At 39.6% G+C, this 18,143-nt stretch overlaps 1 long non-coding RNA gene across 1 annotated transcript in view; it reads left to right on the forward strand.

Annotated features, from left to right (window-relative positions):
- LOC125698201 (uncharacterized) overlaps positions 1-18,143 on the forward strand; it is a 77,034-nt gene that overhangs the window by 31,616 nt on the left and 27,275 nt on the right. Inside the window, exon 3 of the long non-coding RNA XR_007379107.1 lies at positions 5,055-5,115. This is a non-coding gene — a long non-coding RNA (uncharacterized LOC125698201). The remainder of the gene's footprint in view (positions 1-5,054; positions 5,116-18,143) is intronic.

Genomic DNA, 18,143 nt, shown 5'->3' on the forward strand with positions numbered 1-18,143 from the left:
ATTCTGGTTTTGTTGTTGAGGTGAGACACCTCCTTCACCATATTTTTTTTTATTATAAAGATGGTAGGAACTACCATTCTGCTGTCCTGTTTACTGTTTATTTAGCCCTTGAAATTTTCTCTGGAATTTTTTTTGTAATTTATAACACTGATTTATGTATTAGCGTATGAAAGTTTTGTTTAAGAGCATTAAATAATTGTTGTATTGTGCCTCTGTATTATTCAAAGGCCTCTGACTAGTTTCTGTGCTTATGCTACATTTCATAGTCTATGTGATTCACAGGCTCACTTTCTCCTATTAACAACAGTTAGTATGCCAGCGCAACAGCAGAAGATAAGTCTACTCAACTTACAGGCTCTTAGAAATTATGAGATAGTTGGAGGTAATCAATGGGATCATAGAATGGTTTGAGTTGGAAGGGACCATTGAAGATCATCCAGTCCAACCCCCCTGCAACGAACAGGTTCACCTACAGCTACATCAGGTTGCTCAAAGCCCTGTCCAGCCTGACCTTGAACGTCTCCAGGGATGGGGCATCCACTACCTCTCTGGGCAGCCTTTGCCAGTGCCTTACCACCCTTATCAAAAAGCACTTTTTCCTTATATCAAGTTTAAAATTCAAATACCAAAACTTTCTAGATAAAGTTGTGTATATTGTCTGATGTGACTTTAAGGCATACTGTGATTAGATGGAGTGTTCTTTGGTTGTTGGACAGTTCTTTTCCATCTGATTTCTTTAACCTCTTCTTTTGCATTTGATTATAGATCAAAGTAATGGTAAGGTAATAATTCTGTTTATTCTTGTTTAGAGCCATAATGTAGTTCTGAGACAGTCATGCATACTGACCAATGAATCAGTTTGATAAATATTATTGTATAAAAGTACACAGTAAATACTAGTTCTGTCTCTTCTCATCCAGCTTTCATTGATTGTCTGAGCACCAAAATCCCGCTTAACTTCCTTATTTGGAATTCTTGTCCCGATCATGGACATTAAGACTGAGAAAAGCTTTTTGCTTTTTCTCTTTTTTTTTTTTTAAACCTATCTCCAGATAGAAGCAGTAGTAATCCTTCTGTTCTGATAATGTTTTCTCTAAAATTATTTTTTTGATTCTGTTTGATTTCCAAAACACCTATAGCTAGATATTGATTCAGTAATCTGAATTCCCTGGTGGAGGTTGCTAGTTTGGTGGACAGACTCATCATGTTCACATCGACAGAAAATTCTTCCTGTGTATTGATTCAAGATGGTTATTTTGAAGAAGACAAACTTTGAATCATTTTCATAAGCGTTTTATGATTTTTTGACCTCTTTATTTCCTTCCACAAGTTGTCAAGCCATTAATGATCATTAGCACTGAAGTAACTGATTACTTACAGTGAACCTGCTCACTATAAGCTGAGCTGTATAAATTACATCTAACAGACAAGTGTGGGGTTTTTTTCACTTTTTTATCTTATTTTTTTTTTTGTAGTTCAGTTCTTGCCACAGTTCCTTGGGGACTGCAAACTAAAAATATATTTAACTGTACAGATTGTTCTAATTGCTGAAGACTATTTCCTTATTCCTGTAAGGACTTGCTGTGGGAGCAGCTCTCAGTTGACCAAAGGACAAATTTTTGGCACAGCAGAAATCTAATACTCGATCAGAAGAGCATCTTTTTCAAGTAGATGCTGTTGGTATTAAAAAAGGCCCTTTTGATAATTAGAATTATGAAAGCAACACTCAGGGAAGTTCTTACCAAGGCTCTGCAAGAAAGCTGACTAATTTAAAATAGAAATATTAAGAGTTTACTAGTGACAGTGTCTGTTCCTGCAAAACTACACCTGCTGTTACCATTCCACCCGCTATGTTCTATCTTGGGGACATGTTTTTGTGTGCCACTACAATAGGCTTGCTGCCATGTATCCAGTAAACTTACTGCAGTGAGAGACTTGGGATTTGATTTCAACCCAATTCTATAAGACAGTAGGAAAACCTAAAAAGAGAATGGGACCTGTGTACGGAAAGATATTTTTTATGGTTTTTGCTCGACACTGTAGAATGGCATCACTGGTAAAGTTACTTAGGCATACAATTTCTTGAATTTCTCTATTTTAAGAAATAGATTCGGTTCAAGTGAAATAGAAGTTGATTGATGCTAGTGTACCTGTTTTTAGTAAGCCTTAAGAAGTTTGAAAATATGTATTATAAATAATCTCTTTGCAGGCACAGTATGTGCTTTTCATGCAGCATATGATCCATACACAGATGTACTTTGCTATTCTAACCTAAGTTCCTTTAAAAACTTTGTTCTGAGCCTGAGTTTGTAAAGTATTCTGGGGTAAATTTGAATTAGTGGATCACATTGTTTCCCTAGCCCTGCAGAAATTACCTGTGCATCACAGTTGTTTTGTTTTGTTTGGGGGATGCTAAAACTGGTTTCTATCTGCAGAACTATTTAACATTGTGCTACCCATTAGTGTAGAGCAAGGAAGTTTTTTGTTGGACATGGGACTGTTAAGCAGGAGATGAAGCGCTGTTCTTAGCTCTCTCTACAAGCCTTCCTCTGTGAACTGGAGCAAATCATTTGGTCTTCTTAAGGCTTTATGTTTGGCAGCTGTACGCAGAAGAAAAGTTCTGCAAGTGCTCTCTAATGAGGTCTTTTAATTCATGAGTGTGTTGCTGCGATGCTTTGAGATCCTGAAAAGGAAGGTCCCAAATAAAGGCAAAGGACATACTGCTGCATTCGTCCTTTTCATGATTGGAAAGTGCAGATTCGAGAAGTTTGTTGAAGTCCTGTTTCCTCCACCCTTTAATAGATCCATCATCAAATATAAACACATTTGTTTTCCTTCTGGCTCATTTTCAGCTTTCATGTGTTACTCCTGTGGAAAATATCCTAACGCAGGTCCTTTGGCTTCTGTTAATTACTGTTTTGTGCAATTTAAGAAAAGTGAAGAATAATAAAGAGTAACAAAGTAGTTGGAGGAACTGTGCAGTAGAAGGGATAGCTTTTGGACAATTCGTGGAATACTTGGTGCCTTTTAATAGTAGAGTGGCCCCTCTGCTCATGAATTATTCATTTTAATGCTTTTGTTATAATGGCGACAGTGTTCAATCTTGGAGGCTGTTCTGGATAGCCTTCCTCTGCTGAAATACTGCACAGCAGCAGCTACCATTTGTTTCATAAAATATTGCCTTTATGTCAGTAACGTATTGAGAAAATATATTTTCACAATCAGGAAAGTGAGAAAAGGAAAAGAAAATAACCAAACAACCAAGAAGGTATGTTTTTCTGAAAGGCTCAGTTAGTAAACTTTTCTGGAGCCATTCGGGGAAATTATTTAGGATAAATATTTTTGCTGATTGTTGTATTCATTAATGCAGACTATACAATAACAACACATTAGGGAACTTGCTCTATATAGCGCTGTGCAATAAAAGGCAGATTAAAAACAATTGTACATCATTGTACATAAACATATTATGTTTTTCTTTAAACTAATGTTTAAAAATCTCCTTGAAACATTTTTTTTTTTTTTTTAAGATGAAACATAACATAACCCACATAACCCACACAGAAAATGTATATGAGTCATATGCATACAGAAATAAAAGTTTCTTTGTGGTATCTAGTATCAGTCTTTCATTAAAGCACGGACTTTCCTAAACAGAAATTCCAGTGCAAATGGTTCGGGGTTCTCACCTCCCTGTCCCCCACCTCCCTGCCCTTTTCTTATGCTGACTTCAGCCAGTGTGTCTGGCAGGGTTAGGGACGGTCCCTGTGCAGAGTGGGGAATTTGGGGCTGGGGACTTTGGTACTGGTTTCAGTGGGCACAAGTACGCGCAAGCACAGCGCACGCTCTCTCTATAACGTATTTTAAAAAGTAGTGTTTCCTCCTAAGCCATACATGTGCTCATAAAATGTCTTCAAGCAATAGATAAGTGTGTGTGTGTGTGTGTGTATGTGTGTGTGTGTGTGTGTGTGTGGAGAGGGAGAACGGAAGCAGCGAGCAGATAGATGAACGATTAGGTCATTTGGATTAGGAATGAGGGTTTTTTATACTGAGCTCCCTTCTCATTCCTGGCTGATCAGATTCTCTGCACACATGCGGGGTTGAAACTGCGTCAGTAGAGAAAAGAAAACTCCATAGATGGATATAGTGGCAGAACTATAGGGAGTATCGAAGAGGGGAAAAGTTTGAATTGAAAGTATATGTGGTTTAGGGGAATCTGAATCATGCAGTGTTACTTTCGCTTCTTCTAGGCTTCTATTTCCTACGAACAAACCATCGGGGAGATAGAAGTTCTGATTTAGATAATGTCTTGCAGTCTTCGGAATAACACATTCTGCTGGAGGGGGAGTCCTGGCCGTGAAGGTTGTGCTCCAGGAACGTAGAGCCGTCCCCTCTGCCCACACCCACTGTAGTTCTGCTGTGGGTGTCACCCAGGGGCCTTTCCCCATGAAATGTCCCTGGGTTTGGGTGGGTGCACCGTGTAAAATGGGAGCACTGATAGGAACCCCTCCTTTTCCTTTTTCCTGTAGCTCTGCTCAGACCATTCTCTGTTAGCATGGTAGTGGTACAAAGTGTGTGGTCTTTCAGCTCTGACTAATGCATTTTGTGCTGTGTGACTGAAAATGCCTCATAGACTGCCAGGGCTGACTGAGGGCTGTGGAATGTGGTGCCTTTTCTCTGTTTCTCTGATTTTTTTATTTTTTTATTTTTTTCAGCAGAAGTGTGTAGGCAGCCTGTTGAGAAACCTCAAGATGCAGGGGAAATGCTTGCATGTTGTGGAATGTGGCTTCCCCTGGGAGACCCCCACTAGGCAGGCGGTGAATGAGCGGGGCTGGAGAATGAGAAAGGGAGGAGGCTGGAGGCAGAGAGAGATAGGAAAGAGTGAGAGAGGAGGAAGGAAGGAGGTGGAAGCGGAGGGGCCCGTTTCCCTTTTTCTGAAGCAATGACAGCTGGTTCTGTCCAGACTCACATGACAAAGTGCTGTGGAGAGCAGTGCTTGAGCTTGAAGCTAGCCAGCACCGATGGTCAGCTGATCTTATTTTCCTTTTTTCCAGGCTTTGGTCAGGTGATCCATGGTGACTGGTCAGCCCACCAAGAGGGTACCTCAGCAGCCAGGTAAGAGATAAGCTGCATGCTTTTACATGCAACTGGAGGGCAGGGAGTTCAAACAGCCTAGCATTGCTTGAATAGTTTAGGAAAAAAAAAAAGCTCCTGGTTTGCTTTAGTGTATAACACTATGATTGTTCTCAATGCCACTGTTTTTCCTATTCAATCTTCTTCTCCCTCTTTTTTTTTTTTTTTTTTCTTTTTCCCCTTCAATCTGTCTTTAATTACAATCAGTACGAAAGCTTTTTTGGAAAAAAAAAAAAAGACCTATTGTGCATTGCTAAATATAGACCTGGGGATTGCATGAATGTTGCGTTCTGTTACTTTTTGAATAAAATAACTTTCTGTAATGCAAGTGTGTCAAACTCATATTTAGAGGGGAATTCCCAAATACTTAAACTATGAGTCATAAAAAGTTAAAGGACCAGTACAACAGCTTAGGATAAAAACTCTGCTCAGTCGTGGGAAGCTGCTTTCTTATGTGTTGGTAGTCTTAAAAAAACAGAGATGTGCAAAAGCTGGAGAAATACTAATTGCTGACCGGAACCCAAAACATATATAGTATATAGAAGCTAAACAGATGACTGGGGGTAAGATTATTAGAATGCTCTCAGTTTCATGTGTGTTTTCTTTCATTGTTTCTATTTGCAAACCTTGCGAAAAGAAGCTTCTCGTGTCCTGAGGGCGCCTCAAAGGACTCCAACTCCCTAATTCCTTTGTATGATGTCTTAGAAAGAAAGGAAAAAAAAAGAAAGGAAAAGAAAGAAAAAAAAAACTAACAAAAAACAAGTGGTAATAAGTGTGCTTACTGCAAGTAAGTGAACAATTGGAAAATAAAAAGACATGGCAGGTAGTACAGATCAAAGTGGTTTTCAGCTGATTGTATGCCTAACTACTGTGCCACATTCCCTTCTCTTTCAACATCTGTCATGCATTCTCCCTCACCTTTACTTCTCTTTATTGAAAGATCTCAGATGCTCTCTGAAATCTGGAACAACTTGTAATGAAAGATGCAGTCATGAGATCCTAGGGCGAAAAAGGCAGCTGAGTGTTCCTAGCTCCCACCTGTAGCTCTGACAAACTCCTCGTGGTCTGAGCTTGAAGACTTTATTTTGATAAGGTGTTGCAGGAATTAATGTATTTTACTGGTGACCTTATCTATGATTCTGCAATATTTAAACAAAAACTGTTTGAAACATACTTTTTTCCAGTCAGCATATGCAGTATCTCTTGAGATGCTGGTGCTGCACCCAGTAGGGATAAAGGTACATGACTTTGCAGTTATATTTCATTTCGTGCTGTTTCTCTTTTCTCACTGTTAAAAATGTCATGATAAGCTGGCTGTGCAGTATTGGCATTGCCTTACAACAGCAACCAATGCTTGGATAAACTGAAGTTTCATCTGAGGGAAGGAGAACCTAGAACAGAGTAGTGAGATAGGTGAAAGACTCCTTCTGTGGTCTTTACCCTAGTGGTCCTTAATCATTTGCAAGGTTAAGAAAACACCTTGTTTCAAGAGACCAAATTTGAGGATAATTACAAGAGGCAGATGAAGTATCAAACACATTGGTAGTGGTAATAGTGTATTTACAAAAGGATAATAAAGTGACATTGGCTTTTGTACTGCATCATGGTGCAGGGAGCATTCTGTCTCTGGCAAGTTAAACTGCATCAGGCAACACAGACAAGGAAGAGGATGGTCATGTAACAGAGGAACAATGTTTTCATATAGGTAAGGTCATAGCAGCAATTCTGAGATAGTTCTAAAGGATTTGGGGACTTATTTTTCTCTTTTACAGGATGGAGGGAAATAGAGGCTTCACAAGGTGAGGAAAGATGAGTGAAATGGAACAGTGTCAGGCTGGTTAGCACAGATTACCCTGTAGAGGCTGGTCTTTCTGCCAAGGGGGCAACAATGAGGAGCTCTCTCTTCAATGTACTCTTCTTACTGAGATCAGGGAGTTGCACAGGCTTGGCATTTTGGAGAAATGAGGTATCAAGTCTATAAATGTCTCAAGCTCATCTGTAACCATTCCACATGGGCTTCATCTAAAGTAAAGTGATCTTTTTATGAATAGATGCAAATTTTCTTATGTTTCATGGTGCTCTCCTTAGGGGAATTCCCAGCAGGTGGGCTTGTCTAAGGCTGCATGCATTAGAGGTACCATTGGTATATGTACATAAACAAGGCAGTCCATATCTTACATGTGTGCACTGCTGTAGCAACAGGAGAGAGGAGAGGAGCTGGAATAGGTAAATGTGAAACTATTTCAGAGAGTATTGTGTTTTGTTTTTTTTTTCATCTAGCTAAAACTGGATATTCACTGTAGACTGTGTTGTTGTTGTTATTTATGTTTCTTTTTTTTTAATGTATGAGTGTTCTTTAATTTATTAATTGTCAGTGAGAACTAGCATGTTTGACTTTTGGCTAAGTAGCCTATCTTGTTCAAATGCATTTCAGAGATATGAAATATTTTTATTTTGAGCTTTTCTATTTCTAGCTTTTCATTTGTGTTTTTATTATATCTGCATTTGGAGAGTGAGGTATGCTTGAAATATTTCAGGAGCAGTTTTTCAGTTTCCACTTATTGAAGTTAGAATATCTCTGTCAAAATAAATTCTGACTTGTGATCACTTTAGGTCACATTTATTTAACTCTAGTGTTGCCTAATGATCATGATTGCTCTGAATCTAGGTAGGAAAAAATTTGTCTGCAAATGAGGTACTGGTTCTGTGTATATGGCATTATAAAGGATAACAGTAGTTTTCCTTAGAGTAGTGGAAGGAAAATCAAGAGTTTAATGGCTCTACTGAGTAAACTTGCAAGAAAATAACGTCTTAACACTATTAAATATAGAGACACTTTCATAAATAAATCAGCTTAAGAATGTCAAGGAAAAATTTGGGGGAAAGATTAGATAGATCACATTATTTTATCTTTAGAAGGTGTTTTACTGTACATTGACTCATAGTTTTATTGTTTTTTTTTTAAATTAATTTTAGACAATGAGGACTGAAGTTTTGGGGAGTTCTGTTACTTGATACAGGGTAGACTTTGCTGCTGCTTAATTGAGTAGGTTCTTGATACGTGTTTGTCACGGCTTAATTTAACACCCAAGTGTTATAATTAAGTGGGATCCTACTTCAGTTTCAATGGACAGTACTGTAGCTGCTTTAAAACAAAACCCTGCTCTTTTTTCCTAGCTTCTCTTTCCGAGCAGACTTACAAGCACAAACATGACAAATCTGGAATAGGATTTTCCAGCTTTGAGGAGCTGAGGAGCTTAGACTTCTTTGCCATTATTCACACCCTTCTCTTAAGACTTCGGTTGCATATTAAAGCTCAGTCACGCGAAACAGTACTACCATTAGCTAAAATCTTGCTTGTATCTTTAAGCTCCTCTTAGACGTGTCATTCTGTAGCTTATCGCCTCGCTTGAATGTTCAGGCAGGCGCGGGGTTTGCTTCTTTAAGCCCCACGCCGTTGCTGCAAGCCGTGCAGAGCGGCGCCCGGCTTCGCCTACCCGGCGGCCTTGTGTGGTAAAAGCGCGGCGCCCCCTCCCGGCCGCTCCCGCCGCTGCGGCTCCCCGCGGGCTGCGCGCTATGGCGGGCAGCCCGAGGCCCCAGCGACCCCTTATCTTCCTTCGGATGGAGCCGGGGTTGCTGAGGACAGCTCGGGCAAGTCGAGCGTTTCGCTGGTTTCTCGCTTTCCGCCGGCGTTTCACGCCCGTTTCCTTTATGAGTGCGGTTTCCACTATGTAACACGCGGCAAACGGCGATGAGCTGTGCACGCAGAAAATACTAAAGAGAACCCACCTCGATGAAAGCTGGCACCTGTTCTGAAACAGTGCAAAGAGCCCCTTGAGAAGTCCTCTTTATATTAGCTGCGATGCAGCATTACTATTAGCGAATGAAATTTAGCCTCAGCACGAAAGCATACTGTCAGAAATATCTGTTGTAACCTTCCCAGATCATACAGGACTATAACAAAATGTTATAAGTCCCTAAAGCTTCTCAAATAAAGTGTTTCATGTTAGCGTTTAATTTCAATACGTGTGAGTTATTTCCAAATCAATTTTGCCGTGCCTCTTAGCAGCTGAAGAAGAAAGAAAAAATCTTATGACTATATGCGCTGATAGAAGTAATAAGCATCTGAAATAGTCATGAGCTCTCACACTTAATCACTGTTTATGAGGAATGATTATTCAGAAGTGAAAGTCCTGCCACAACATGCTTATATTCCAATTGAAAGCTGTCATTGCAGTACGTGCTCTGAACTTCAGTTACATGGACAGAATATCCTGTAAGTTCATCATATTAAAGGTGTAAACAAGAAGCTGTACAGGGTGTTAAAATGCCCCTGTGCTTTTGGAGCACCCTAGGAGTAAAGTGGATATTCTGTAAAGTGCAATCATACATGGAAGTGCTTGTGTGGGACTTGTTCCTGGCAGCTTCCCATCATTTCCACCTGCTGCCACATGGAATGCTTTGACCAGTGACAGCAGGTTGTGCTGTGCGGTACTGATGAGAAGGGTTGTTCTGAGCTTGAATGCAGAAGGTGCCATACCGAACATCATAAATATCCCGTGTTTTAAAATTACCAAAGACAATGAAGCATGAAAAGACTTCGTAAGTGGTGCTAATGATGTGCAAATTCTTCAGCGTAATCATGACTTGCTACGTGCTGATGGGAAGCAAAAGAAGAGAGATGGAAAAAAACAATGCTGCAATTTAAACAAAGCTAACTAGAGATTGATTTGGTTTTGTCCTGCTTATTCAGATCATAGCTATCCTTACAGAGGACCACCTTTTCTGAGGAACTGATGTGTGTGTGCATGTGTATTTCTTTTAATAGTGTTACTGTTTGTCATTTATAACAGTATAATATAGGTAAGTCCCCAAATGATGACCTGCCACTAAGGTTGGTGATCATTTACATCTTAACAAGAGCAGTCAGAACGTCCACACTCACTTGTTTTCTCAAGTGCCACGTTCCAAGCTCTTCAGCATTAGCACATGTTTCTGAAGCTGTAATTTAGTTTGTTATTCAGTTAAAATTCATCCCAATCAAAACAACATACTATGACAAGATAATATAGTTTGTACTCTGCAGTGACACTGCCCAAGATGTTGTTTCCTAAGGATTTTATTTTTTTTTCCTTAAAATAAAGGTCTGTTTTTGTTGCAGATCTTCTGTTTTGTAATAATTGTATCTCAAGAGCCACTTTTTTTCATTTTTTCACTTTTTCCAAACGTTTTCTCCTCATTTCTCTAGTTATTAAATATCTGAGTGTGCATTGCATGATAGAAGAGTTGTAATCCTCTCAGCATCAACATCTCATCTGTGATACAAATTCATTGCTTTTTTCCAAATAGGACTGCCCCCCACTTAAGAGCTGCTGTTGCTGTCCAGAATAAGGTGTATGGTCTTGTCCTCTCCAAAGCTACAAGAAATTCAGTCATATTTAGAGGCCAGATCTAAAGTGTTGTAATATATCTTGCAAATAGGCAATGATAGTTTTAATTTTATTTTCATTTAGGTGTGCTTAAACTGTTCAGTTCATTTTGAGCAGTGGTTCAATGGCTTGTTGACTGTATGTAATTTTATAGGAAATTTTATAGGACCGTGCATTTTTTTTCCCAAAGAATATCGAAGGAGTTCATTAAATGTAAAGATCCTATATGATGTATTTACTGAGTTCTGTTCTGAGAACTCTTAATATATAATGAAGTAATCATCCCCATAACCCAGCCTTTTCGCTTTCTCAGTGAAATCCCCTTCCTTTGAAGAAAAAGGAGCCATGGTGCTAAAGCTCTTACTGAACTTTTTTGCACAGTGGGCAGTGTCCATGCAAACCGTTGCACACAATGGAGGGGCATATATGCTGAAGCTGAATATGTTTGCCTTAACGCAGGGCAGACCTCTCAGAGAGACTGATGTAAATGTTCCCCAAGAATACTGAGGTTGGACAGCCCCTTTTTCAGTTGTGCCAACGACAGAAATACCCCTATCCTAGACATACAGCTCCTGTGTTTTGCGGCTCCTTTTTTATCTGTTTGATGGAAAGATGGCTAAACGTGGGCACCAGAGCCTGGGGAGGACAGCTTGCCTGCTGCCAGCCCTGCCGTGGGGCGGCACGAAGGGGCAGCTGTGTGCAGCACAGCCCGAGTTTCCATCGCCTAATGCAGTGGGTTTTTCAAGCAGGGCGGATTTCAGGATGCTGGGTGTGTGGAGTGCGTGGGCAGCGGCTCTTAAATGGCAGTGGGTGGAGATTACAGCATTTCATCTGCTTTTCCTCTGACACCTTTTAAAGATACAGCCCACGATGTTGTTTAGGGGTTTGTGCCAATTGCTGCTAGAGTAATCTTGCATTCAATCTCACAATTTACAGCTCGCCTCGGTGTATAAATAGGAGTAAGTTCTGAACAGACCCTAAGTTTCTCCATGTTAATGTCAATTCCCATGCAAGGATGAAGCATTTCCCTGGTCAAATGCTTCTGATTTCATGTTAATTCCATACAAATTTATTTAAAAATGCTTTCTGGAAGCAGAGCCTTGTAAGTTTAAGATCTAAGGTTAAGAATTGTTCTTTTTAGCCTCATCCGAGGTGGAGAGAGATGTCTGTCTTTCCCTATTGATTTTCTTAGCTCTTATTCTGTCTTGCCGCAGCTATGAATGTATTCTGTGTTCAGTATTTTTGCAAGCATTTGGCTCAGAAGTGGTGAACAGCTTGTTGTTACTGGTGCCTACTTCCCCCTGAAGCACATAACATTTTTTTAATTTAAAGGAATAACAAGAATTTGCCTCTAACCAGTAGAAAACATTTTCCTATTTAAACTTCTCCTTTCATTCTGAAAATGCAAAATAATATTAATTGCCGGCTATTCATTCTTTTTGCTCTGTGAAAACCTCAGAAGTTGTTACAGATAGTGTACTTGTCAATTTATTCAGTGTTAGAACTCCCTGAGATTGAGAAAATACAGGCATACAGTGGGGATATGGTATTCAGGTTATTTGTTTTCCCTTTTTCTTCAGATTGGTCTCAAGTAATGATGTCTAGTTAGTCAGCTACTGGGTGGACAGGCTGAACAGAGTCCAACTTTGTAAATGTTACAGAGTGTTATGACCAGTCTTGAGCAATAGTAGATGACAGTACAACACTCAGTCAGAGAGGACGTCTGAACAATTCCAGTACGACTGTGCTATGCATTTTAGGGAGGACATAGGCATTTCTTGAGAACAGAAATGAATCTTGTAAATGCAAAAAGCTACTGGGGAAATACAGCTTTGTCTTTCCAAGGAAAACAAGAGGCGAAGCCTAAAGAGATGACTTCTCCTAATTAAGTACCTCAATATTTACAATACCATACCTTGCCATATTGAGATTTGTGGGCTTCCTGCTTCTTAAAAAATGTTACACTTTGTCTTCAGCCATTTTATTACCATTGCCTCATTCAGAAATTGAGTCCTGTTGTGGATCTTAAACTAGAAAAAGAGAAATGAAGCAGTTGAGGATTAATACTAACAAGATCGAATGAGTCAGTACCAAATCCTCTGATCTTGTAGGTGTTATTGTGGTTGATATGTGTTATACATATTGGCTCCTTGCTAATTTAAGCAGAAACTTTACCTCTTAAAATTATTTTAACTTTAATGGTAAACATAGGCACTTTGTCAACCCATAGTGATGTTCATCTCCTCATTATTTCCTAATATAATTACTTAACACAAGCATCTGGCATTTGGTAACTTGTACTGAAATAGTTTCTCTTAAATGTGTGTGTCACTAAGTTTTAAATGGGCTGCAGTGTGTTTGTTTCATGTAGTGGAGGAGGAGGAGGGGAAGTAACATTTGAAAGCTATCATCGCTTGCCTGGAAGTACACAAATGCTACCATATGTCTGGAGCTTTTGCATCATTTATTAAGATGAGAAAATAACCTAATCGTTCATTCTTTGGCTAAGACTAAAAAAATCTAAAAATGAAGATTTATTTCTTTGAGAACTGTGTCATGCAGCCCGTTCAATGTTTGCTAAGTAAGAGTGATCAGCGTTTGCTCTAGATGCAGTATTGCAGAATGGCAGTTCCCTGCTCATTCAATTTATTTTTTTTAAAGCCACTGTGTGAATGGTATGAATGCTGAGCTTCAGTGTGCAAGCACCACTTTTCTCTCAGACTAGAGTAAGCAGACATCTTAAAATAAGTTTGTTATAGTATGTTTTTATTCTGATGTGTGCTCTGGAAAAGTTTATTTGTGGAGGTGATTAAGTGGTTGGCTGTCCTGGACTTAAATGCAGGACAGCTGAAGCTTGTAGGAAATCAAAAATTACTAGGTGCTTGTTGCCAAATTTTGCTGTTCCTGAACCACTGGAGGACTGTTAAGGGGCAGCAAGGTGGAAACAGATCTCTTGGTCTAACTAAACGCACAGCCTTTCTTTAGGAATAGATTTTGGACCTGTATCCAGCACACCCTTTATGGGCACCAGTGTAGGTGGGAACAAGCTGTCAGTTCTGCACATGCAGTGACATCTGCCTGAATTTGGGGTTAGGCTTTAGGAAGGACTTAACCAGAGGATCTCACTTGTGAAAGGGATTGATTTGGGGACTGGGTGGGAGGGGATGCTCACTGACAGATGTGATCATGTCCTTCACATGAAGAGGATACTTTGGTTGCTCTTTGTCTGCTTTTGAAAGGTTTAGTAACTGTTTGCACATGATTTCCCAATGGAGGTCAGTGAATGAAACCTTCAGGCAGTTGAGCAAACAGGAATCTTGAAGAGCTTTGATGAAAAGTTACTAAGGTGACACTTCTGAGAGTACTGGCCAGACAGATGTTTCAAGGATTGCACATAGTTCCAAATGCCTTAAAGAACTGCTCTGGTTTGTGAATTTAATAGAAACAGTGGTTGCGGTACGGCTCCCTTTAAAAAAGAAAGCTCCCTTTTCTCTTATGTAGATGCATAAGAGAAAGGAAAGGTTAGGGATGGAAAGCAGGGAAGTCATTCTTGCAAACCAGTTAGTTATTCCTGGAACTTTATTTTCTATCTTCAGTTGCTGGTTTACCATTCTCACACTCATTGCGTGCACACACATCACATGCTGGTCATTTTTCTCCATCCACAGGCTGACAGGACATCTTCAGGAACACTTCACAATTTCCTGTGTGATGGGGGTGATAGTCAGTTATCTCCTAGTGCCATTCTTCCCCAGAATCTCCCTGAGAAAACCAGTAAGCCAGGACGAACCCAGTCTCTAAAATCATTTTGGCAGAGCAGACAGCATGAGGATAAGGCAGTCTCTGCTCTTTCTCTAAGCCTTTTCTAGCCAGCTCTCTTGGGCTTAGAGAAGATTTAGTCTAGCTGGAGAGCTTTTTGTTTGGAAATGAAGATTTCTGGGTTTTATGTTTGTTTGTTTTCCCTGTGTGTATGTGGAGTGGATCTTAAGATATCCTTTGTGGTCATTTTTTGTTAGCAAAGAGGTTCTTCCAAAGCGTATTTTTATCCATGGTCGTGTGCCATAGCAGTCAAGGTGTAAAATGGTGATTTTTTTCTGAAAACCGAGATCTGGCTGTTCAGGCAGATATCTGTGGGTGAGTGTTGTCCCTGGTTTAGTGCCTGATTGCTGGGCAGATCTGGGGCACTTGAAAACTCTGGATTTGATGCCTGGCTGGCAGCATCTGCATTAGAGGTCTGGGCTGTTTGGCGGAGCAGGGGACCACAATGGTAAAGCTAAGCATTTCAGTTCAGTGCTGGAGAAGGCTGGCTGAGGCTTGGATTAAGACCCCATATACATCTCTCTTGTAGGTGAAGTCTGATTGGAGTTCTCTGAGCCTGACTAACCCTGTTTTCTTGGACAATTTCTTGTAGGGATGATAATGGTGGTTCTTTTGATGGCTCATTTGGCACACTGGGGTTTCAAGAGAGCTGTGTTACAGACCTGGCTTTGCTTCACTGCTTTGTAGGATTTGTGTTGGCAGTTCTGGTCAACATTTTTCAGGGATGCTCTGTGATGCACATCTGTTCAAACTGCCTCCTGTGTGCCCTGTGGGGAGGAGCCAGTTGGATCCTTGACTTTCCATCTGTCATCCAGTCAGAGTACTCTCAAAATGCCTCTGATTGTGTATGGTCAAGGAATTCAGCATTGATAGTTGCTGAGAGTGAGGTAACAGGACAGTAAATATGCAACCCTGCTAAGCAGGATGTGACTATTATTAGTTAACTGGTTGTACCACGTAATACTCTGCTCCCCTCTGGTTACTCTTAAACACAACCCGTTTGCAAGTCCAAAATACGTTGTTGGATGAGTGAACTGATGTACTGCTGTGGGCGAGCTATAATTCTGCCTCCTAAAGCCTGTAAATTCTGAATTTAGAAAGGTCATCCGGAAAGAGGGTTCCTTTCAGGGTTCCCTGATGCAGCAGAAGCAGTGTTCCTCATGACTCAAGTGAGCCCACTTGCACAAAGGGACTCCTGATCTGCCTGCTACTTTATAAAGGATAAAGAGAAGGAAAGGGAACCTGTATAATTTTGGATGCAATGTGAAGTTCTTTTTCATCAGCTTTTGGCAAGTGAGTGCACAGTGTAGTTCTGGAAAGAGAATTTATTTAAATTGTTCTGAATAAAAGCAACATGCTTGTCAATAATAAAGTTTTGATCTAGCATGCAATATAGAGCTAAAGAAGAAATTTGTCTTTCAGGAAAGTCTTACCTCAGCAACTCTCCCTTTCTTGTTTTTATGGTTGTGTGTTTTATTTTGGCTTGAAAGTCTTTTGAACACCATTATTTTATGAAAAGTAACAAATATATTTCTTATCCATTATTCTTGTAGTCCATGCAGAATTACTGATGTGCTGTCAAAGTTAATGGATATTGCTTATCATACCAAAGTAACTACAGGACACCTGTACATTCCACATGATTCTACACAGTGAAGAATTCTGTATTGGCATGCTTAGCAGTGTAGTATTTCTCAACTTTTGGGGCAACAGAATTTGGTACTTTTTTCCTTTTATTAATAATAGAGCTTTTTGTTTGAGCTTTAATATTTGGAGTAGAAAAGAATGGCTACATTCCACTTTTCAGCCTGGAGAACTTGCACAGAGTTAATGCTTGTAAATTTTACATGATGTTTAGGTTGTTAAAGAACAAAGTGCTTAAATTGCATAATTTGGATCTTCAAAAGTTCTTCTAAAGGTCTGAGTATTATTTAGTTTCAGTACGCTTGCTTTCGTGTGTTGGTTAGGGCTCTTCAAAAACAAAATACAAACATTATCTTTATTACTCACAGCGCTGCTGCATACTTGCGGTTTAGTTTTTGCCAAGTATTTGCAATGTATAGCCACAGACTCTGTCTGGGTGGCAGAAAACAAAAACAAAGTCTTTCTGTTCCTATCATGACTTGTATTTTAAATTAGGAACATTAATGTATCATTAGGTAGGGAGGTAAGAGTACGTCTGAGTGTGTGTGTGACTCTTCAATAGTCTGAAGTGTCAGAAACCACATCAGAATAGACTTACATGCATCTTATTAGCTGTAAGCACCCGCAGCATGATTAATGCTCTACAAGAGAGACAGACAAGACCTTCCCTGCCCCAGGAAGCTTACAGGCCAGCAGTGATAAAATTTGCCTTCTAATTTAGAAGGTGGAAATTAATTCTGTGTTTGTTATTATTGTGGCTCTGCTCTGGATGTTCTTCTGGGTTATTGAAGCAATTGTACGCATGTGAATTGGCCTGTGATGGCTTCACTAATCTATGCAGTCAACTCCTCCTCTGTGTATAAGGCACAAGATCAGAGTTGCTTCTCTTCTATTTTAAGACCTCTCCTGGAACATGTCTTAAAACAATTCTGAAATAACAAGTTTCAGGAATCACAGGGTTGTTTAAATGCTCACATGTGCATCCATTCTGAGTTCACTGAAAAATTCGTAGTCCTGGACTGCCTTATAGAATTAACAAGGCAGGAAAAAATGTGGTGCTGTAGAGGGCATGCAGTAGTGTATACCTATGTTTGTACTGAACTTTCTGTTCTGAAGGCAAAACAAACAAACAAACAAAAGAACTTTGGTTGTATATGATCCCCTTGATTACAACTGCAGTTTCCTCTCAGTCACCCCGCCTCCTCCACAGCCTTCCCACACCTTTCCTTCATAGGGCTGAAGAAATAGAATATATAATCATGGAGAAATGTTTGTGTTTAGTTTTTTCATCAAGCCATCCCATACTTCAAATCATATTTGCATGCATTGGCATTTTCAAATGGAATTTCTCATCACATTTTGTTGAACTATTTCAGCAATTCTAGAAACGTACAGGATGTGTGACTTTTTTTTTTTTTTTTTGAAAGCAAAACAGAATTTCAGTTTTCAGTAACTACTTTCAGAAACATCTCCTAAGCAAATGAAGTAAACAAGTATTAGTAATATTGTCTACTAAATTAAAGCCATTGACTATAGGAGCTTTTCTGTTAAAAATCTTCAGTGTTCCAATAAACCCCTAATAATCTTGCGAAACACTACAGTGTATTTTTTTCTGAATTTGTATTCATGGAATCATAGAATCACCAAAGTTGGAAAAGACCTCTAAGATCACCCAGACCAACGTTTTTCCTAACATCCAACCTGAATCTCCCCTGGCGCAATTTGAAGGCATTCCCTCCATTCCTATCACTACTTAGATTGGAAAAGAGACGGAATTAAAATCACTGTCTCCCCTTCATCTACTTTTGTAGCCAAAGTGGCTATGTAGCAGACTCCATCTTGAATAGTTGAGAACAGCAGATAGCAAAGATACTTTCTTTTTCTAGAAACATATTTAAAATTTCATAGCTTTAGGAAAGGCATGAGCTATACCAAAGCTATACCAAAGCCATTATGTTATTAAAAATAGGACAAATTTCCGTTAACCTGCATGTGATAGCTCTCTGCTTATTGGCTGGGAAGGCAGCTGCTGAGTTGTATTCCTGTAGTGTTTTTTGCCAAAGAAACATGTTCTTTTTATTTTTGAAGCTTCTCATCTAAAATGTGCGAGAAAATGTG

The sequence above is a fragment of the Lagopus muta genome, chromosome 1, assembly GCF_023343835.1.
Source record: "Lagopus muta isolate bLagMut1 chromosome 1, bLagMut1 primary, whole genome shotgun sequence".
NCBI lineage: Eukaryota > Metazoa > Chordata > Aves > Galliformes > Phasianidae > Lagopus > Lagopus muta.